This window comes from Balaenoptera borealis, assembly GCF_965194805.1.
Source record: "Balaenoptera borealis genome assembly, chromosome: 2".
Classification (NCBI taxonomy): domain Eukaryota; kingdom Metazoa; phylum Chordata; class Mammalia; order Artiodactyla; family Balaenopteridae; genus Balaenoptera; species Balaenoptera borealis.
This window is the reverse complement of record NC_138867.1, coordinates 131766170-131788652: the sequence shown is the minus strand read 5'-3', so window position 1 is coordinate 131788652 and position 22483 is coordinate 131766170. Positions and strand designations below refer to the sequence as shown.

The following is a 22483-nucleotide window of genomic DNA, read 5'->3' as shown; positions in this document are numbered from 1 at the left end:
TTGAACTCCCTCCTCCCACCCAGATTCTTCTTATTTCTGGAGGATGAGTGAGTCCCAGTCTAAGAGAGTTTCTTAGAAGCACTCCCACTGACCCAGAAGCTAGCCTTTGAAAGCCCAGGAGCTGTAACGGGAGAGGCAGAGGAGGATCAGTTTGCCTGGTGTTTTCCCTTCCCTTGTCTGGACATAAGGTCCATGGCCTCTAGTTTAGATGAGTGAGGGCCAGAGAAGCAGCTGAGGAAGAGGGGAAACCTTTCCCTGCTTGAGTCTTGAGCTCCCACTGCAGTCTTGATTTTGTTTGAACTTCAGAGTAATGGAGAAAGTGGAGGCAAGAAGGGATGGTTGAGGTCATCCAGAGAAGCCCTGCCTTTCTTGCATGCCCCCAAAGATGGGGGGATCACTACCTTTCCTAGGAAGCCCTGTTCCTCCTAAGGCAGCTCTAACCCTTTGAAAAGTCCCGCTCAATGATGCTAGAGGGAAGTTCTGAGACCACTTGTACCACAGTCACCTGGAGTGACTTGCTGAATTAAACCATCTGGGACAGGCCTGGAATCTGCATTTGTGAGCTCCAGGAGCCATTGGTCCACCTCTGTTGACCGGGAATGACAGGCCCCCACTCTCAGCGCCTGCCCTGGACACAGTTCTACCAACCCCTTCTGACAGGACGTGGTTTTCTCTTTTCTCAACATTCTGCTCTGTCACTTCTTAGGTTCTTCTCTCTTTTTCCTGGTCTCCATGCCTGTTTTGTAAATAGAACATCATAGAATTTGGGGGCTAGAAGTGTTCTTAACAGAACACCTTATCCAACTCCTCATTTTATAGATGGGGTATTTGAGACCCAGAGAGGGCAGAGTCTTGCCCCAGGTCACACAGCTGTTCCATGGGAGCTAATAGGAGACCCAATCCCATGACTCCTAGTGAGTGCCCTTCCTACTGTGCAGTTCTGTGCTGCTGTAAAAGCTGCATTGTAGGGCGATGCCCATCCCAGACTCCTTCTTAGATGAAGCCATCGTGGTGTCATCACAGGACTCTCCCTGGCCAAAACTGACTGGACCGGGCGTGGTCATCTGAACTCTGAGCTGGGTCAGTCAGAGTTTCTCTTGAAAGAGAGTTGTTGCTGAGGGTCACAGATGCTGTGGAGCCCCGGGGCTCAGAGGCCAAGCAGAGTGCAGTGTTGGGGGCTGGGGTGGCAATTTGTGTGCCATGCATGATGAGGAGCAGGTCGAGAAAGAGGGCCTGCGGAGGGAGACCGACCAGAGGTGGGGGACGGTGCGACGCGAGAGGGAGGGGGAGGGAGAGGGAGGCCCTTAGAGGGCGAAAGAGATTGCAGTACACATCAGAGAGAGACAGAGACACACATACAGATGGAGAGAGACGGAGAGATAAACACAGAGAGACACAGGGGGAGAGACTGGAGTAGAGATGTGTGTGTGTGTGTGTGTGTGAGAGAGAGAGAGAGAGAGAGGGAGAGAGAGGCCCTTAGAGGGCGAAAGAGATTGCAATAAACATCAGAGAGAGACAGAGACACACATACAGATGGAGACAGAGAGATAAACACAGAGAGACACAGGGGGAGAGACTGGAGTAGAGATGTGTGCGTGTGTGTGTGTGTATGTGTGTGTGTGTGAGAGAGAGAGAGAGAGAGAGAGAGGGAGGGAGGGAGGGAGGGAGGGAGAGAGAGATATTGACTTAGAGAGACAATGAAAGAGAAAAAGTCAAAGAGACAAAGACAGAGCCCCTGGCACTCGATATTTTTCTGTTTTTTTCCCAAGGTCCAGCTGCCCCCCTGCCCTTGCTTGCCTTCCGTGAGATGCCCCGGAAACTCTCTCCAACCACCTTTACACTTGAGCGAGCTTCAGTGGGTTTCTGCCTCTGGCCATGATGCGATTCCCAACCAACCTGGCCCTGGAGGGGTTTCTGGGGAGGGGTGGGGCTCACGGGAAGCAAAGGCTGCATTCTGCTCATCAGACCAGCTGCCATTTCTCGCCACCTCCAAGACCTGGGCATGACTCTACTCCTCAGCAGATGCAGCAGAGCCACCAGCTCCCGTGGTGGGCTGGTCTCCCGTGGTGGGTTGGTCTCCCGTGGTGGGCTGGTCTCCCGTCAGCCGCAGTCTTCCTGGGAGCAGACTCCCTGCCTGTCCACAGCAGAGCTAACGAGGCCCATGCTGTGCTCATTGTCACCTTCAGGCCCATGTTCACTTGGCGTCCTTCCCTTCCCAGGGCTGTCCTCTCAGCCCAGGCCACGCCCCACTCACCTTTCCACTCCTCCAGGAAGCCTTCCTAACAGCCCATCTTGTGGCACACACGAATCCTTCCCTTTCTAAATGTTCACTGTACCTCTTCTCTCTCTTTTGTCCTTTAGTGCGTATCGCTCCAAAATTATGTCACATAAAGGGCTATTATGCTAAGTTATAAGCCCATCAAACTTACCACGTGAGTGGAAAAGGAAATCATTGAATTTGTATGTTTGGGACAATAAGAGCTATTCGTAATATAGAAGGTTATTTGGATGCTGTGAATCTTCTAGCACTTGTTACTGAGTAACTCATTTGATCCTCACGACTGTTTACAAAACAGGAACTGGGGACACAGAAAAGTCACTTGTTAAAAGGTCAAGGTCATGTCTATAGTCAAGGACAGAGGGCAAAGGAGATTTCATGACAGATTCCTCCCCCTTCCCACTTGGCTGGCCGGCACCTAACAGTCCCCCACTGGGATTTTGTCCTTTTGTTTTAAAGCTGTAATGCCTGTCACATACAGATTTTTTTTTTTTTAACAGAGGAAGAAAACATTTCCAGACCATCAAAAATTGCCTCCTTGAGAGACAGACATCTGAATAACCAGCACCCTCCTGTTTTCTGAGTGTGTCGTATGGAATGCTAGTTCCTTGGGATATTAAGTATGTTTTACTAAAAAAAAAAAAAAAAAAAAAAAAAAAAGACAAAGGCAATTCAGTGTGGGAAGCACCAGATTAAACTGCTGTCTTTGCAGCACGACTGCTCAGTACCTTCGGGGGGGCACTGCAGATCTGTAAGAAGGGGAGAAATGTGCTGTATTCACTAAACAAATTTGACCGTGACCTCTGTTCTTACAGATCACCTCTCAGATTAAGCTTCCATGGACCCTTTTTGTAGAAATGCTGCCTGAACTCACTGGATAACCCAGTCACCACTGACCACAGTTTCTAGTTTTTTAATGCTTCCTGTGGACACATACCTGGCTGCCCTTCATTTGCATTTGGTGGTGCTGCCTGCCAGGTGGCTTCTCAGGTAGACAAGCTTAACCCAAACTACTCGCATACTTCTGCCTGGATTCCCTGTCATCAATCAGCTTCCTTCACGGGGTCAGGACTGTGGAACAGCTGGCCCCTTCTATTCTTGCCTGACCACATGTACTTACTCACTCTTTTAGAAAATGGTTTTAGCACCTCCAAGACCCTGGAGAGGTCCCTGAGGGGATCAGAGCCTGCTCCTGGCCTGGGCTCTATTTGGGTGGATCAGATGGACACACAGGGAAGGGGGAGGGACACAGGATGGAGGGAGAGCTCACTTCCAGCTGGGGGGTGGGTTGGGGAAGCTGGGATTCTGGGAAGTTACCCAGGGAAGGTCCCCTCGGAGCTGGGCCTGGAAGGGCGACAAGAGGTAGAGTTTGTGGCCAAGAGTGGGCAGAACTCTTGGGGTATCTTGACAGGTACCTTGACCCCTCCCCTTCTCTGGCTGTGGAGAGTGGTAGAGCCCACAGTAGCTGCTAAGAAGGGGCGCCAGGAGGGTGGGACCACCAGGGTCCCCGGGTAGGAGGTGCCCTCCTGTGCTCTCCTCTTCCATGGCTAACTTGAGAAGGAGGAAGCTTCTGTGTCTGGGACTCCGAGGGGCCATGGCCAGGTTTGTCTTGTTCTCACTGTACCCCCAACGCCAGCAGAGGGACCCTCAGACCTTGCTGGGTGAATGGACGCCCACCCTTTCTCCAGTCCTTTTCTCCCTGTGGTGCTTTCTGTTTGTCCAGGGACTTGTGCTGGCACCGGGCCATGAATCTACTGAGGAACGAGCCCCTCCAGAAACTCTCTCATTTTCATGAAGACCTTAAGGTTCACAAGCGCGTTTACACAGGATCAAGTGTGCTGGAGCGTCAGAGTCGACTGAGCGTCAGGAGGGTGTCCGGGTACCCAGGATGGCAGCAGGTCAGGACTGTGGCCACGAGCCAGCCCATCAGCAGAGGGGCCTTCTACGTAAATATTTCTGAGTAACTTTGTAAATAATATATCAGTCGTGGACAGCAGTCCCCCCTCATCCTCAGTTTCGCTTTCAGCAGTTTCCATCACCCGTGGTCAACTGAGCTCCAAAAATATTAAAAGGAAAATTCCAGAAGTAAATAACTCATAAGTTTTAAATTGCACGCTGTTCTGAGCAGTGTGATGAAATCTTGTGTTGTCCCGCTTCGTCCCACCCAGGACATGAATCATCCCTCTGTCTAGCTATACTGTCCATTAGTCACTTAGTAGCCAACTTCGTTATCAGATCACTTGTCGAGGTATCACGGTGCTTGTGTTCAAGTCACCCTTATTTTACTTACTAATGGCTGGAGCATTGATGCTAGCAATTCGGATATGCCAAAGTGAAGCTGTAAAATGCTTCATTTAAGGGAAAAGGAGAAAGTTCTCAACTTATTAAGAAAAGATGAAATTGTATGCTGAGGTTGCTAAGATCTATGGTAAGAATGGATCTTCTATCTGTGAAATGGTAAAGAAGGAAAAAGAAATCCATGCTAGTTTTGCTGTGCACCTCAAATTGCAAAAGTTATGACCACAGTGCATAATAGGTGCTTAGCTAAAATGGAAAAGTCAATAATCTGTCCAATAAGATATTTTGAAAGAGAGAGTGAGGCCACATTCACATAACTTTTATTACAGCATATTGTTATAATAATTGTTGTATTTTATTATTAGTTATTGTTGTTAATCTCTTACTGTGCCTAATTTATAAGTTAAACTTTATCATAGGTATGTATGTATAGGAAAAAACAGTATATACAGGGTTCGGTACTATCCGTGGTTTCAGGCATCCACGGGGGGTCTTGGAATGGACCCCACGGGGATAAGGAGGGGTCCCTGTATCAGAAAGCACACAGATTCTGGAATCCAGCTTGCTTCAAGTCCCAGGCCCACTATGGCCAGGGTGAACCTGCTTATCCAGCCTTTAACTCCTTCTACGTAGAATGAGGAGATTGTCTTTCTAAAAAGATGATTGTATACTGAGTGAGACCAGGCTTGCCCAAGTCCTGTGCTAGTTAACCAGCTGCTGTCACCCAAGGAAAATGACCACCCTAAGGCCTTTCTAGACCCTGGGCCCTGTGACCACAGGGCCTCATGGGGTTTTAGTTCCACATTCTTTTTATGTTGCTCTGAAACCTGCTTCCCTGTAACACTCTCCCCTCTTCACACCAGGTTTTAATATTTCCCCCTGAGCCTTTCTCTGCAGGATGACAGCTTCTCAAATAACCTCAAGTGCGTCGTGTCAGCAGCTTGAGGCTTGGTTCCCACATCTGTAAGATGGCCATATTGTCAGTTCTTGGCCCATAGGGAGCTTTTGGGGATAAGTGAAGGAATGTGTATACAAGTGTATGATGCACATGGACACAATAGGTATAATACAGGTACATGCATTCCGAGCACAGGGCCTGGCTCATGTGCTCATTAATTGAATGGCTGGCATTTCTGATCCCATTGCCCTGGTCCACACCAAATTGATATTATTTCTCACCAGGGGGATTAGAGGAGGCTTCCTGGAGCAGGTGGGACTTGAGCTGGGCTTTGAAGGACTGGAGAATTTCCAAAAATATGCAAGAGTGGGCATGAGATTGGATGGGGTGGAGGGAGGTTTGGAATAGAGAAAAACAAGCGGAAAGTTTTGAGGTTTGCTCAGAGGACAGAGAGGAGGCCTGAGTTGTTGGTTTGTTGAGAGAACTAGAGGGAGATAAACGTGCAAGAACAGGGTATAGCCCTGGGATCATAAAAAGTAGAACTGGAGGAGGCCTGGAGGTCACCTGGCCCAGTGTCTTACCTGAAGTGGGAATACAAACAGGTGACTTGGTAGTAAGAAGAGAGCCTGGTCTGAGGCTCAGCTCTGCTGTGTGTTCTTGGATAAATTACATATCTACATCTCTGATCTGGATTTCTCCTCTTTGCGATGGAAATATCAATACCAGTCCTTGCCCTGCCTACTCTGTAATTGTCAGGAGGATTTAGTGAGCCTTGGGCTAAGGATTTACTAAGAGATGCTGGGCAAGGGGCACTCATCTCCTCTGTGGGCCTTGATTTTACTGTTTGCAAAATGAAGACCCCATCTGCCTCCAGGGTGCCGGAAGGCTGTGAGTCCAGCCAGGAGATCAGCACCCCAGAGGGGAGAGGAAGGTGACCTGGGAGGGTGCGGGGGAGTGGAGGGGCTGCTGCTCTAGAAATAACCCGGGTTCTTCCCCCTCTTCCCACCCTCTTCTCAGAAAGGACCAGCCTATTTTGGTGGCTGCTGTGGGTCCCAAAGCTGGAATTCTGTCTCCTCCAGTGGCATGGGTTACATAGCTTGCAGGTGACGAGCTCTGTGAGGGTTGAGAATCAGGCTCATCTGCCCTGCACACCTAACCCTTGGGCATCCTGGCCCTTCCCGGAAGGAGGGGCCGGGGAGCCCTGCCTGCTCCTCCTCTCCCCCATCACCTCTCCATACCCTGCTGTCTGACCACCCCTGCTTCTCCTGTTAGCACTGGCACCACAGTTTCCAAAGTGCATCCTCCCCGCTCCCCCCACTGTGAGGCACACTGGCCAGGACTCTTGGCCACATTTCATGGGCAGGGACACAGAAACTGAGCAAGGCCAAAGGACATGCCCTTCTCGTAGAACTAGAACTCCTGCCTTGGTGTTCTTTGCACTGTGCTGGTGACTCTGAAAGTTGGAGTGTAAGAATCACATGGGACTTAGCTAAAATGCAGACTCCTAGGCCATCATCCCTGGAGCGCAGATCCAGAGCAACTTCAGTGGTGCCTGAGCATCTGTATTTTTTTTTGTTTTTATTGAAGTAAGTAGAGTTGATTTACAATGTTGTGTTAATTACTGTTGTGTAGCAAAGTGATTCAGTTATACATACATATACGTTCTTTTTTTTAATGTTCTTTTCCATTACGGTTTATCATAGGATATTGAACATAGTTCTCTGTTCCATACAGTAGGACCTTGCTGCTTATCCATTCCATATAAAAGCCTATATCTGCTAACCCCAACCTCCCACTCCATCCCTCCCCCAAGCCCCTCCCCCTTGGCAGCCACCAGTCTGTTCTCTATGTCCGTGATTCTGTTTCTGTTTCATAGATAGGTTCATTTGTATCATATTTTAGATTCCACGTTTAAGGATGTCATATGGTATTTGTCTTTCTCCTTCTGACTTACTTCACTTAGTATGATCATCTCTAGTTTCATCCATGTTGCTGCAAATGACATTATTTCATTCTTTCTTATGGCTGAGTGTAGTACTCCATTGTGTATAGGTGCCACATCTTCTTTATCCATTCATCTGTCGATGGACATTTAGGTTGTTTCCATGTCTTGGCTATTGTGAATAGTGCTGTTATGAACATAGGGGTGCACGTATCTTTTCGAATTATAGTTTTGTCTGGATATATGCTCAGGAATGGGATTGCTGGATCATATGGTAACTCCATTTTTAGTTTTCTGAGGAACCTCCACACTGTTTTCTACAGTGACTGCACCAAATTACATTCCCACCAACAGTGTAGGAGGGTTCCCTTTTCTCCACACCCTCTCCAGCATTTGTTATTTGTAGACTTTTTAGTGATGGCCATTCTGACTGGTGTGAGGTGGTACCTCACTGTAGTTTTGATTGTCATTTCTCTAATAATAAGCACAGCATCATTATTTTTGACAAGCACTCAGGGATGATGATACACCCCAGAACTTGACCCCTGCACTGTACCTCACCTTCTAAACCCTAGAGGTGCAGTGTGGTGAGAGGAGAGGTCCAGAGGGAAAAACCCTTTATTGAGTTCTCACCGTGTCAGGTACTTTACATGTATTATCCCCCTAGAAGGAGACATTGTTATTCCCATTTCATAGATGAGAAAATTTAGGCGTGGGGAGGTTAAATAGTTTACCCAAAGTCTCACGGCTGATAAATAGGAAATCCAGGCTTTGGACTTGAGTCTTATAGCTCCAGAGCTCAAATCTCTTCCACCCCAAACTCTCCAATGGAATTAGCTGCATGCCGCCCCACCCCATCTCTAGTGTTCCCACTCCGTCTTTTCCAGCTGGGGTTAAAGATACCCAGCCAGTGGGAAAGGTGTCTTTTCCCACAAAGCTCCAGCAGGTGGCAGTGCTGGACTGAGTATGTGGGTAAGGGGCTGGAGAAGCTAATTGGAGGACTATCCTCTATTGTTTTCTTCAAGTGGTTTTGCAGCCTCTTTCCCTCCCACATTCTAGGCTATCGGGTTTGCATTTGCTGAGCTGGTGCTGTCTGATCTTCAGGTCTGATCTTCGTGGCTGGGCTGCCCCAGGAATTCCAAATCTCCCCGAGCCCGTGGAAACCAAGCTGCAGCTGTGGTTTACATTTGCCCAGTATACATTTGGTGCCCTTACGTGCTTTATATGCATTACCTTGTTTAATCTTCCCTACCCCCCAAACCCTCTCGAGTTAGGTGCTATCACGTCACCCATTTGTTCAGAGGAGGAAACTGGAGCTCCGAGAAGCTAAGCCACCTGGTGGAAGTAAAGATGCTGGTTCAGTGACAGAGCCAGGCTTGGACCTGCAAGTTTCTGGCTTCAGAGCTGTGCCCATAATCATTACGCTCTCATTTGTACTGATGGGGAAACTGACGCGTGGAGAAGGAAGAGACCTGTTCCTGGGAATTAGTGGCAGTGCTGGCACGAGAGTCCGGGCCATCTCATAATTCTGGGCCTCCTCTTACTCTTGCGCTCCCATAGCTGTGGTTGAGGGCCTGGACAGTGGGGACTCCCCACCCCTACCCTCTTCAGGCACAGGATGCTTGGCTGGTGCTGTGTTCAGAGCCGGGCTGGGGTGGCCGGGAGCATGGCATTGTGGGGCAGCGACTTTGTCAGTCCTATCACCATGCGTCCCCAGCTCCTAGCATGGTTTGGCATACAGTCGGTGCTCAATTAATGTTTATGGAGGGAATGGACATTCTCCCTCTTTGTCTTCTCAGGCCATCTTCCCTGGCTGCTCAGTTCTCAGCCCGCAGGTGTTCCTCCTCCATGGGGTCCTCTAGCCCTGCTGGGGGTGTGCATTTGGTTTCTTAGCACAGACTGTCTCCTTGTTCTTCAACTTTCCAGATCAGTCCTTTATCTGTCCTGCCTCCACTCCAGATGGAAAGACCCTAGGGAACAGTCTCTCATATTCCTGTGTGTATGCTTCGCAGTGTCTAGCCCAAGGTTGAATATAAAATTAGCTGTATATGAAAACAACAGTCTCTGTTTTATCCAAGCAGTGCATATTCACTGTTGCCAAAGAGAAAATAAGCCAAAGGAAGAAAATTAAAATCACTCGCATGATAACAGAGTCCTTCTTTTCAATGATATTTTAGTGGAACTGTTTTTCTCTTTCTCTTTATATTATTATGCAAGAAATACATATTTATTGTGCAAACATAAAAAATACAGATAAGCAGAAGTAAATATTTTAATTCACTCGAAATACCACTTCATAAGCCTGTCAGCAATTCTATTAACAATCATAATGGCAATAACCACCTCTATATACTGAAGGTCTGCTGTGTACTAGCCACTTCATATAATTTTTTAAGAACTTTATTGAGGTATGATTTATATAAAATCATAAAATCCACCCATTTTAATTAATGAGTCATTTTAATGCAGAGACTTTTAAGTAAATTTGCAGAGTTGTACAACCGTCAGCATAGTCCAGTTTTAGAATACTTTCATTGCCCCAATAAAATCCCTCAGGCCCGGTTACAGTTAATCCCCATTCCCAACCCTCAGCCCCAGGCAACCACTAATCTGTTTGCTGGTTCCATAGTTTTGCCTTTTCTGGACATTTCATATAAATGGAACAAGGCACTGGGTGGTCTTTTGTGTTTCATCCGTATACGGATGTTAGATGCAACCTTTCATTTACACATGAGGAAACTGAGGTCTGGAGAGGGTAAGTGACTTGTTGGAAGTCACCACTGGAGGAGAGAGTGGAGTAGCCAGGACTCAGCTGAGGTCTGTCTGGCCCACCATCTTCCAACACCTTGTCATTGGGACATGACTTTTCGTGTTCTAGCCTGTGCAACTGCATGTTCATATATATTTATTTCTCCCAAAGGGTTGATCTCTATGTATTCTTTTGCCACTTTCTTTTTCACTTAATAATAGGTTGTGAGCATGTTTCCATGTGAATAAGCATACATTTACAAGTGCCCCAGTAGATTCTTGACAAGTACAGGGCAGCGTTAAGGCTTTGGAACCTCCAATACCAATTCTGCCACTTATTAGCCATATGACTTTGAGAAAGTTACTTAAAAGCTTTGTGCCTCAGTTTCCTAGTTTGTAAAAGGAGATGGTAGTGTCGGCTGACCTCATCCGGCTGCCATGAGGACTGAATGAGCTAATACAGCCCACGTGGTGCCGGGCTCGGCTCAGTCCCTGCCAGCGTGTTTGCTGCAGTTTTTGAACTAATGAACGAACCCCTGCTTTTGCACATTGATTTCAGCCTGGAAGCTGGCGTTGGGGATGGGGCATCTCCTCACTCCACTGACCAGCCAGAGAAGGTCACGCTGTCTCCCTGCCGTCTCCTCCACAGCTGGAATCTCGGCTCTCTCTCTGTGGATTAGTGGAGGAATGGCCTGAAGAGGTTGGGAAATGGACAGCCTAATTCCAGCTGGAAATCCCTTCCTGGGGAGTTTAGGAACTGAGCTCCAGAGCTGGGAAAAATGTTGGGATCTGCTCCAGATTATGCGGGAGATAGACCCCAGGGCTCATGGGGCTGGGAAGGGGTCAGCTCCCTGCCCTGGCCCACTTGAGTCCAGGCAGTGCCTTCCTGAGGCTTCTGCTTTCTGGTATGCAGGAGCCAGAATACTGTTCTAGCACCATCCGTCAGCCTGCAATTAGTGAAACAGAGGCACACATGCTGGTTTGCAGATTGTGGATGGGAGGGCAGGATGTGGTAGGAAACAACTCACCAACTTGAGAGGTGGGGATGGCATTTGTGTGTGTTCCCCGGTGATTTGGCACCGACGCTGCTGGACACTCATATGGGGTTGGCAGCCTTGGAAAAGCCCTGTAGGGCCCTTTCCTTCAGCTGGGTCAGAGGTGAGGTCACCAGCTTTGCCCTCTGGGCAGTGGGGTCAGCGAGGCCAGAGCAGGACACCAGGTATATCCTGGGGGTGGGGCATGGAGCTGAGGACAGTGGCCAGAGGAGGTGAGGAACCAGGAGATGGGCCAGGGGCCTGAGCCCCGGGGGAAGCTCGGGCTGCAGTGGTGGAGCTCAACCCCGGAGAGTGGATACCTTGTCCAAAAGGGGCAGCCAGCAGACAGCCTCAGTCGGGGTGCTGCCTTGCAGAAATGTAGGCTGTGCTGCTGAACTCAGAGGAGAACCTGCTGGTGCCTGCGGCAGCGCATGAAACCGATAGAAACAATCTAAAGAGTTCCCATGGAAATCCAGATTTCTGACTCTTCTTGGACAACTAGAAATTCAGCAGCACAGCCTACATTTCTGCAAGGCAGCACCCCGACTGAGGCTGTCTGCTGGCTGCCCCTTTTGGACAAGGTATCCACTCTCCGGTCTGCTACCATCCCCATTATTCCCCATCTTCGTCCAGCCCAGAAGCCCAGTGCCATAGCCATTCATCCACCTACACTGGGCCAGTTTCATCCTTTTGAGTTGGTGACCTTTGGCCTGAGGATGCTGTGCTCAGGACCTGGCTCCCAACTTAGGGAGGTCAGGGGGCTGTGGAGGCGGTGACTCCAAGCTGAGACCTGAAGACCCAGCCTGTCCTAAAATAAGTGCTCTAGGCAGAAGGTACAGCAAGTGCAAAGGCCCTGAGGCAGGAAAAGGCTTTCTGTGCTCTTGGAACTCCTGAAGTGGAGTGCTCAAGACAGACTACACATCAGGAGGAGAAGAGAGAACCTATTGCAACAAGTTAGAAAGCTATCCCAGCTGGGATAAGATAGGGGCAACCAAGAAGAGCCCACTTTGGATGCTACAAGAGGACAGAGCTGTCAGAGGCTGAATGGGATGGATGGCCAAAGGGCTCCTAAGGCGTCTCTGCCCTGAGGCTGACCTGGTTCTCAGGGATGGGTGAAAATTGCTGGGCTCTGCCCACACCTATTTCTGACCATCAGAGAAATTTCTGCCCTCCCCTCTCACTGGGGCTTTTAGTAAACCATCCCCACTCAGTGGAATCTGAGCCTCCCTTACCAGTCCTGGTCTCGTTGGTGGGATCCGACGTCAAGGCCAGAGCTGGGCTGCCCCCCAGCCCTGAGTCTGGGAGGGCAGCTCCTGCACAGCCAAGCCTTCTGCAGCCTGACAGGCCCCAGGAGCCCTCCCACCCAGTGTGCGAGTGGATTCAGGGCATGGGGTCTGGCGAGTAGGGGGAAGCAGAGTGCAGTGGAGCTGCCCTTTGGGGTCCCTTTCGTGGGGTCCCTTTCGTGGGGTCCCTTTCGTGGGGTCCCTTTCGTGGGGTCCCTTCGGACTGTCTAAATGGGAGGGGAGAAGGCAACTCAGCTGACCTCTGTGTCTATGTGGCTTTCTCCCCTGGGCCCCAAGGAGGCAGCTGGACTCAGTCCTGCTGGGCAAGGAGCGGGGTCCTGAGCCTGCAGGGGTGGGGATGGGGCGTGATGCGGGAGGACTTGCCCTCCCTTGGGGCTGTTCTGAGTTTTGGGTACTTCCTGCGATCTCAGGGAACACAGAGGCCCTTTTTATCCCCTGTTTTAAATATAACTTAATTTTCTCTAATTATGAAGGAAATGCATGTTTATTACAGAAAATATGGACAAGAACACAGAAATATTCCTACCAAGGTTAGACTATGACCCTTTTAGTCCATATGCTTCTGCAGGGTGCACTCACACGGGTGTGACATGGGCTGTGCGGGCTGTGGACGGTGAGGGGCACTTTAGAGTTGGACAACCTGGGTTCAAAACCTGGTTCTGACACTTGGTAGTTGCATGGCCTTCAGGGAGCTGCTTGATTTCCTTGTGCCTCAGTTTCCTGATCTGTGAAATGGGGAAAATGGCATCACCTTCCTCATGGGATGATGCAGGTCCCACCATTTTATGACTTGTTTTCTTCACTTTGCTACTACAGTCAATATAGATTTTATTCCATAAATCTAGGCATGTAAGAAGAGGCAGATTAGCTCTTTAAGGCAAATCTTTTCTCCTTCTGCCTATCCACCCTGCCCCACTGGTGGGCTCCCCATGTCCGTACCTTGGGTCTCCCTAGAACTGGACTGGAAATCGTTGAGTCTTGTCCCAGGTCCTTTGCATGTGCTGGACTGTGGGCTCATTGCCAGATGTTCCTTGATGGTGGGCCTGCTGCAGTTTCTGTCCTTGGTTTGCCAAGGGGACCTTGGCCAAGACGGGGCAGGGCTGGGGCTGGAACTGGGGGACAGCCCCCTGGGGCAGGCTGCCCCCACGCCTCTGGGGCCACCATCTGCCCATGGTGCAGTCAGGGGATGAGAGACAGGGGAAGGGAGGAGGGACAGAGTTCCCGCAAACCTTTCTCGCCCTCTCTCCTCTCACCTCTTTCTCTCCCTATCAACAGATTCTCCCTTTCTCCTGCAGATTGCCCCAGTGACTCTAGAATTTAGAACCAAAACCCGGAAGGGAGCCTACCTAGCATCATCAATCTCCCCTGAGGCCAGTGAGCAGCACAGCCTTGGCTTGTGTGGGCGAGGAAGATATAGGGAGAACAAGAGATAGGGAGAACAAGCTACAATAGTTCCTCTTCTTCCTGATTTTTCTTCATAGTGACAACGAGCACCAGTGAATATCTCAATTTATTATTCTACTGTGACTGTTTTCTAAATGTAATTAAGAATTCTTTTGTACAAGGTAACCTTTATTAGCTTCAAGATAGTCCAATATGTACGGATTTCCAGTTTCCCCAATGCTTTCCTATTACATGTAACTAGAATGAACGTTCTTATACCTAAAATGCAGATGGATCTCTGATGTTTTATCGTAATTCCTGGCAGTAGGATTACTGGGTCAAAGAGCTATCTTAAAAAAAATTATTATTTTTTTTTTTTTTTTTTTTTTTTTTTTTTTTAAGGTCCACCTCGGACAACGCACTTTTTTTTTTTTTTTTTTTTAAATTATTATTTATTCATTTATTCATTCTTGGCTGTGTTGGGTCTTCGTTTCTGTGCGAGGGCTTTCTCCAGTTGTGGCAAGAGGGGCCACTCTTCATCGCGGTGCGCGGGCCTCTCACTGTCGTGGCCTCTCTTGTTGCGGAGCACAGGCTCCAGACGCGCAGGCTCAGTAGCTGTGGCTCACGGGCCTAGTTGCTCCGTGGCATGTGGGATCTTCCCAGACCAGGGCTCGAACCCTTGTCCCCTGCATCGCCAGGCAGGTTCTCAACCACTGCGCCACCAGGGAAGCCCAAAAAAAATTATTTTATTTACTTATTTTTTAAAATTGTGGTTAGAACAAATAACATGAGACCTACCCTCTTAACAAATTTTTCAGTGTACGTACAGTATAGTAAACTGTAGGTACAGGTTGTGCAGCAGATCTCTAGAACCTACTCATCTTGCATAACCGAAACTTTTTTTTTTTTTTTCTAAGTGCCGTGGAGATAGGCAATCTACGGGAGCATGACCAAAGCTTTACACTCGCTGGACAGCACCCACTATGTCCTTTCCCCTTCAGCCCCTCATCTGGCTTGTTTTTAGGCATTTGGCCTTTTTTTTTTGTCCTCCAGACAGTTGTGTGAATTCCAGGTTAGCCAGCAATACACAAGAGTCCTAAGTTCTTCTCAGGGATCAGAGGGGACTTTTTGCCTAGCTCCAGGGACTTCATAGTCTTGACTCTTGGGAGGCAGTGGCTTCTTTCTTTGAGGTGTCCTGAAAGCTTCATGGAGCCCAGCAGTGAAATCCCCCTGGTCAATAGCACCATTCCTGGCTGTCTTCCCCCACAATAGCACCTGGAGCTCACCTCACCCGGGCCTAGCGATGGGGAAGAGACACACATTAGGTCCTTAGGAAGCAGATGCCGCTGGCATAACCCTGGGGTGGCCCCTGGTGAGGGAGAGGCTCTTGAAGGATGCACGCGTCTGCTTCATGGCAGGGAAGGGGCACAGTTAGGCTGATGGCCTGGAGTTCTGATGGCCAGTTTGGGGCATTGTGGGGAGGGGGAGGCTCCCTGCACAACAGATGCTCATTCTTTCATTCTTAGAATTGAGTAGCTTCGTAGCTGAAACTGGGCCTCTGTACACGGGTACTGAATTGAACCTCGGAGACAGAGTTTTGGGTGAAGTAGAAAAGAATAGCTTTATTGTTTTGCCAGGCAAAGGGGACCACAGGGGGCTAATGCCCTTAAAACTGTGTGTCCCGACCTGGAGGGGGTAGTGAGGAGTTTGATAGTAATGGCTCAAAGAGGGCGTGATCAGCTCGTGGACGTTCTTCTGATTGGTTGGTGGTGGGGTAAACGGGAGTCAGCATCACCAACCTTCTGGTTCCAAACGGTCTGGGGTTTCCGTGCTTGTGGGAAGTATGTGGTTAACTTCTTCCACCTGGTGAGGGTTTCAGTAGCTGCAAAACAGCTCAAAGATACAGTTGTGTATATCCTTTGAGGGGGAACCAGGACCCTGACCCAAGGCTGCACTGTTGTTTCTTAACTGCTCCTCCCTTGTCTCCACATCCCCTCCCTTCCCTGATTAGCAACTGTTTGAACCTGCCCTTTGGAACGCAGGGAAGGTCATGGAGGCTGAATGAAGCCTATTTCCTACAGACAAGAAACAGGGGACACGGAAAGGCTTTTGTGCTCAGGAGCCCCACAGGAGCCGGCTTGGGTTTAACCTTTTCCCTTCTAACATTTTTTCTCTGTAGTTGCTTCCAAATGCCCATTTGCAAACGGAATGGGTCTATGATGGAATTTTCATTTGTCTGTGACAAACTGAGAAAGAAAAAAAAAGAACTGGGAGTGAATTTTTAATGAGGCTAGGCTTATTTAATTTCAAGGACTCTCCTTTATTCGAGGCAATGACCTTCCTTTTGTTGTTAAAATGTTCTTTCTTTTATGAAATGATGATGAAAGTAAATGGCATTTTCTTTTACTCTCCTCACTTTGCAATTTAAAAGGCTGGAAGTTCTAGGTGGGGACTTTTCCATGCGTGCCCCCCTCCCAACTTTTGTGTTTGTGAGTAGGTTTATCTAGTCAATGAAAATCTAGAGTCCACTGGTAAGTCCTTTCAAGGGTGAGCCTAGCCCATGGTTTTATTTCTCATCATATTGGCTTTTATCAACAAACTCTTCATTCAGCAAATCTTAAGAGCCCACCACAGTATGTTCCAGGCCTTGTCCCAGGAGCTATGGTTGTGGGCCTGGCTGCTGGGGGATGGGTCACACTTGGCTAAGCTTCTCAAGATCTTGACCCTCCTGCAGTAGGCTGAAAATTACCTTTCAAGAGATATCTGTGTCAAATCTCTGGAACTTGTGAATGGACCTCATTTTGCAGACCCTGTGATTAAGTTAAGGATCTTGAGAGGGGGCATTTATCCTGGACTATCCAGTGGGCCCTCAATGCAATCACATATATCCTATAATAGAGAGGGCATTTATCCTGGACTATCCAGTGGGCCCTCAATGCAATCACATATATCCTTATAATAGAGAGGCAGAGGGAATTTTGAGACACATGCAGAAGAAGAGAAGGTGATGTGAGGATGGAGGCCGAGATTGAGTGATGTGTCCTCAAGCCAAGGAACGCCTGCAGCCACCAGGAGCTGGAAGAGAGAACAGATTCTCCCCTGGAGCCTCTGGAGGGAAGGTCAACAAAATCAGGTGACCCTTGATTTTGGAGTTCTGGCCTCCAGAATTGTGAAAGAATTCCTGTTGTTTTCAGCCATCAAGTTTGTGATAATTTTTTTTATAGCAGGAAACTAATATTCCTTCCACCAAGTCAAAGACAGTGGCTAAGCCAGGGTGAGTTACTGGGCCTGGTTGTCCCAAAGGGGTCAGCATCTACTCTCCTGCTTATTAATACAAATCCTGTATAACGAGTTTTGACTGGTCCAGCCTTGCTGGGAATCTTTCACCTAGGTCTGGACCTGCCCTTTGAGACCTTGCCTCTCACCCTGCTCCCCATGGATTCTACCCAGGCCACAACTAGTAACGTCAGTGTCAGGTGTGAAATCTACTCCAAACACAGGTGTGTGCAATAGCTATTTTATGTCTCTGAAACAAGTTGAACCTGCTGCAAGATTTCATGATTCTTGGTGGTGGGTAGTTCCATTTCACTCATCCCTGGGGCCCTACCTTGTCCCTGGCGTGTGGGGAAATGTCCTGAGGTCTTGTGTACTGGGTGGTGGCTTGGACCTTGTGTCCACACACTCACAGCTGATACCTTCCTTCAAGTCTACAGGATCTTGAAGGGCTCTGCATCTTCCAGGCCAAGCTGGCCCCTGGGAGGCACACAGGGCACAGCCTCTTGAGGTGTGTCACAAGACATCCCCTTTGATTTCCTAGCGCTTCCCAGCCCTGTGAGGGGCAGGGGGCACCCACAGACCACTTGATCCACTCAGCCCTGGAGGACATTTTCTGTTGCTTCCTTTTCTGACTCTTTCTGTTTCTTAAACTCCCAAATTCACCTTTCTCTCTCCCTCTGAGTAACAATCCAGAGGAATCCCCTGTTATCGACTGAATTGTGTCCCACCCTTAAATTCATAAGTTGAAGCCCTACTCCCTACCCCTCTCACATCAGTGACTGTATTTGGAGATAGGGCCTTTAAGAAGGTAATTAAGGTTGAATGAGGTCATTAGGGTGGGGGATTAATAGCTTTATTATAAGAAGAGAAAGAGACACCAGGGATTTGTGGGCCCAGAGAAGAGGCCAAGTGAGGACACAGGGAGAAGGCAGCTGCTTGCAAGCCTGGAAGTGAGGTCTCATCAGAAACCAGCCCTGAGGGCACCCTGATCTCAGACTTCCAGCCTCCAGAACTGTGAGAAAATAAGTTTCTGCTGCTTAAGCCACCCAATCTGTGGTATTTTGTTATGGCAACCCTGGCAGACTAATGCACCACCTCAGTGAATTTAGGTTTTTCCAAAATAGAAGTCATTCTTCTGATGGCCTCCGAGCTCTGTTTGTCCAGAAACACCCAAGACCCTGAGGAAGAGTCCATCCTGTGAGGTGATGTTCAGAGACAGGGAAGCACCTGCATCTTACCTATGTGGCACCTAAAGCACCCATACACAGCGAATTCATTTTCCTGCCATTTTAGCCCTGGTTCTGTTTGCAAGCACATGACCATCCTGGGGCTGACTGCATGCTGACCAATGTGCTCCTTTCAGGACACAAGTGCTCAGAGCCTCCAGCTCCCCATGGGGCTGTCCAAGTCCTGCCATGACTGGGTAAGATAGGCACACATGAGGATCAAACCCTGAAGGCAAGGAGGGAAGAGGTATAGAATTTTACATGTCAGTGTTTCCCAAAATACATTCCATAGGGTCATAGGTAGTAACTAAAGAAGTTCTGTGGTATAAGATTAGGGAACTGTTAGGTTGAGTTAAACATATTTTGTTTTTTCTTTTACATTAGATTTTCACAGAATCATTTTTTTGTTTTTATTTTTATTGGAGTATAGTTGATTTACAATGTTGTTAGTTTCAGGTGTACAGCAAAGTGAATTAGTTATACATATACATATATCCACTTTTTTTTTTTTTTTTTTTAGATTCTTTTCCCATATAGGCCATTACAGAGTATTGAGTGAGTTCCCTGTGCTAAACAGCAGGTTCTGATAAGTTATCTATTTCATATATAGTAGTCAGAGAATCTTTAATGTGCTGATATCCACTCTGAATCTCTAAAGGGGAATTCAAAGACAGCATTTCCCAAACCTAGGGGACCACTTAGCTGTCTTTTCACTGAGCATCTTGTAGATTCAGTGTTTGGTGGACCCAATTTGGCAACTGCTGATATTCAATGGAGAATTATGAAGTATGAGACCAGGAAAAGACGCTTGGGATTAGCTAGGCTGAAGCCCTTGGATTTAAATTTGGGGAAATTGAGGCTCAGGGAGGTAAAGGGACTTGCCAGCGTCATCCACTTGTTACTGGAAGAGCTGGGGCTAGAACCCAGGTCTCCTGATTCCCAGCGTGGCATTCTTTTTTTAAATTAATTAATTAATTAATTAATTTTGGCTCTCTTGGGTCTTTGTTGCAGCACGCGGGCTTTCTTTAGTTGTGGCGAGCGGGGGCTACTCTTCGTTGCGGTGTGTGGGCTTCTCATTGAGGTGGCTTCTCTTGTTGTGGAGCATGGGCTCTAGGTACGCGGGCTTCAGTAGTTGTGGCACACGGGCTCAGTAGTTGTGGCTCACGGGCTCTAGAGCACAGACTCAGGAGTTGTGGCACACGGGCTTAGTTGCTCCGTGGCATGTGGGATCATCCGGGACCAGGGCTCAAACCCGTGTCCCCTGCATTGGCAGGCGGATTCTTAACCTCTGCGCCACCAGGGAAGTCCCCAGTGTGGCACTCTTATTTCCACACCCCTGCTGCCTCCTGTGCTGATTAACGTGGGCGGCACCCTGCTGGAAACTGCTGGCTCCAGGGAGATGCAGGCAGGCATCCAGCCTTGACCTGACTCCTACTCAGGGGCAGTGCTGGCTTTGTGGTGCTTAATTCCAACAGTGAGTGGTCTGGAAGGGTACTCACTGCATCTTGCCTAATTTTTTTTTAAAGGAAGAAATCATTTTGCATTTGATAAATCAAATCCAAATCTATTTTATCCAGCACATTTCCTGGTAAGATTGAAGGCCTCAGGGAAATTTAATCCCGTGTTTCTGATTCATCTTCATTTGAACTCATCTATTTTCATTCTCTATGTTGTTTCCCTGGCCCCAGCCCTCTGAGCTTTCTTCTAATCTCTCTTCCCTCAGGAACAAGGCATTCTATTTGGACAGATGGAAAGATTCCCTACCCCCAAATGTCATGCCCCCCCCCCCGCCCCCCGAACCTGGACAATTTTAAGAACCTTTCAAAATGGAGACAGTACATCAGAGGGCTACAGAGAATCAAAAGTGTTTGGGTCAAGAGAATGGAAATGATCAATGGCCCCCCAAATCAGGCCTGGGAAGACAGAATGGTTCAGCCTAAAAGATGGTCAAGGGGTGATTTAACAATCTTAGCAGAAGAGCAATTAAAGTCTGGGGACCAGTTCCTCCAAGAACAGAAGAGGAAGGGAGGGCCTGAAGCTGCAGCTTGAAGGAATTCGGTTAGACAGATGGGAGGATTTCTTGACTGAGATGGTCTTTCACACGTTAGAGTGGATATGGGGGATTTACAGAGAGGCCCACCGGGTACTGGAAAGATCACAGGCTTTGAAGGCTGATTCTATGTCTGGTCATGCAACTTTTGAGATATGCAAACTTGGGTAAGATATTGACCTTGAGACCCTGTGTCTGTATCTGGAAAAGCAGAAGTGATTTATCTACCTCACAGCATTGTCAAGAAATAGGATAATATATGCCGCCACCTTTTTTTTTTTTTTTTTGAAGTGGAAAATATTTTATTTTATTTTATTTATTTTTTATACAGCAGGTTCTTATTAGTTATCCATTTTATACATATTAGTGTATTTATGTCAATCCCAATCTCCCAATTCATCACCCCCCCACCCCACTCACCACTTTCCCCCCTTGGTGTCCATATGTTTGTTCTCTACATCTGTGTCTCCATTTCTGCCCTGCAAACCTGTTCATCTGTACCATTTTTCTAGGTTCCACATATATGCGTTAATATATGATATTTGATTTTCTCTTTCTGACTTACTTCACTCTGTATGACAGTCTCTAGATCCATCCACGTCTCTACAAATGACCCAATTTCATTCCTTTTTATGGCTGAGTAATATTCCATTGTATATATGTACCACATCTTCTTTATCCATTCGTCTGTCAATGGGCATGTAGGTTGCTTCCATGACCTGGCTATTGTAAGTAGTGCTGCAATGAACATTGGGGTACATGTGTCTTTTTTTTTTTTTTTTTTTTTTTGGCTGTGTTGGGTCTTTGTTTCTGTGAGGGCTTTCTCTAGTTGCAGCAAGTGGGGGCCACTCTTCATCACGGTGCGTGGGCCTCTCACTATAGTGGCCTCTCTTGTTGTGGAGCACAGGCTCCAGATGCGCAGGCTCAGTAGTTGTGGCTCACGGGCCTAGTTGCTCCGCGGCATGTGGGATCTTCCCAGACCAGGGCTCAAACCCACGTCCCCTGCATTAGCAGGCAGATTCTCAACCACTGCGCCACCAGGGAAGCCCCGCATGTGTCTTTTTGAATTATGGTTTTCTCTGGGTATATGCCCAGTAGTGAGATTGCTGGGTCATGTGGTAATTCTATTTTTAGTTTTTTAAGGAACCTCCATACTGTTCTCCATAGTGGCTGTATCAATTTACATTCCCACCAACAGTGCAAGAGGGTTCCCTTTTCTCCACACCCTCTCCAGCATTTGTTGTTTGTAGATTTTCTGATGATGCCCATTCTAACTGGTATGAGGTGATACCTCATTGTAGTTTTGATTTGCATTTTTTAATAATTAGTGATGTTGAGCAGCTTTTCATGTGCTTCGTGACCATCTGTATGTCTTCTTTGGAGAAATGTCTATTTAAGTCTTCTGCCCACTTTTGGATTGGGTTGTGTGTTTTTTTAATATTGAGTTTATGCCACGTTCTTGGCCCATGTGTGGCAAATTGGTGGTGCTTAATATGATGATGGTCCTGATGATTACGATGAGTGATCAGTGAGCACTGGTTCTCATTCCCCTATCCTTACAGTCTTACTGGGGGTGAAACCTTATGCTTATAAATTATCCAATAACCAAGTAAAGGGCAATAGCTACCTGGGGTGCTTGAAAGAGCTTGCTTTCTTGGCATGGGAACTACTTTTCTCCCTCCTGAGGAAAGATAGGGTCTCACTGATACTGAGATTATTTCAAGGATTAAGGAGAGCCTGATATCTAGAAACATTTTCTCACATGGAATCATGACATGCACAGATTATTTGGGTAAATTCTTCCTGAATGGTGATGTGGGGCTGTAGTACAAAAAGACTTGAATACAGTTAAAATTAAGTTTTTTAGGTCAGGGAAGACCCTAGCTTTGGTGGAGGAAGTCATAGTTAGCTGAGGGTCCCCCACTAGGAGATTTGAGGCACATCTGAGACATGCTGCATTGGTTTTTGTTTTGCATGATCACTTTGCTTTGAACGTTTCAGATTTGTTTTAGCAAATACCCAGAAATTTTCAGTGGGTGTCAGTGT

The 22483-nt window shown here is 47.8% G+C and overlaps 2 long non-coding RNA genes and 1 pseudogene across 3 annotated transcripts in view; 1 reads left to right on the top strand and 2 right to left on the bottom strand.

The window, feature by feature from the left end:
* LOC309622902 overlaps positions 1–22483 on the top strand; it is a 480082-nt gene that overhangs the window by 92513 nt on the left and 365086 nt on the right. The window lies entirely within an intron of this gene.
* The window catches only part of LOC309622864 (N6-Methyl-AMP deaminase pseudogene), a 472574-nt pseudogene that overhangs the window by 144186 nt on the left and 305905 nt on the right, over positions 1–22483 (bottom strand). The window lies entirely within an intron of this gene.
* Positions 14803–22483, bottom strand: part of LOC309622898 — an 843724-nt gene continuing 836043 nt past the window's right edge. The window contains exon 2 of the long non-coding RNA XR_014241202.1: positions 14803–20852. This is a non-coding gene — a long non-coding RNA (uncharacterized lncRNA). The remainder of the gene's footprint in view (positions 20853–22483) is intronic.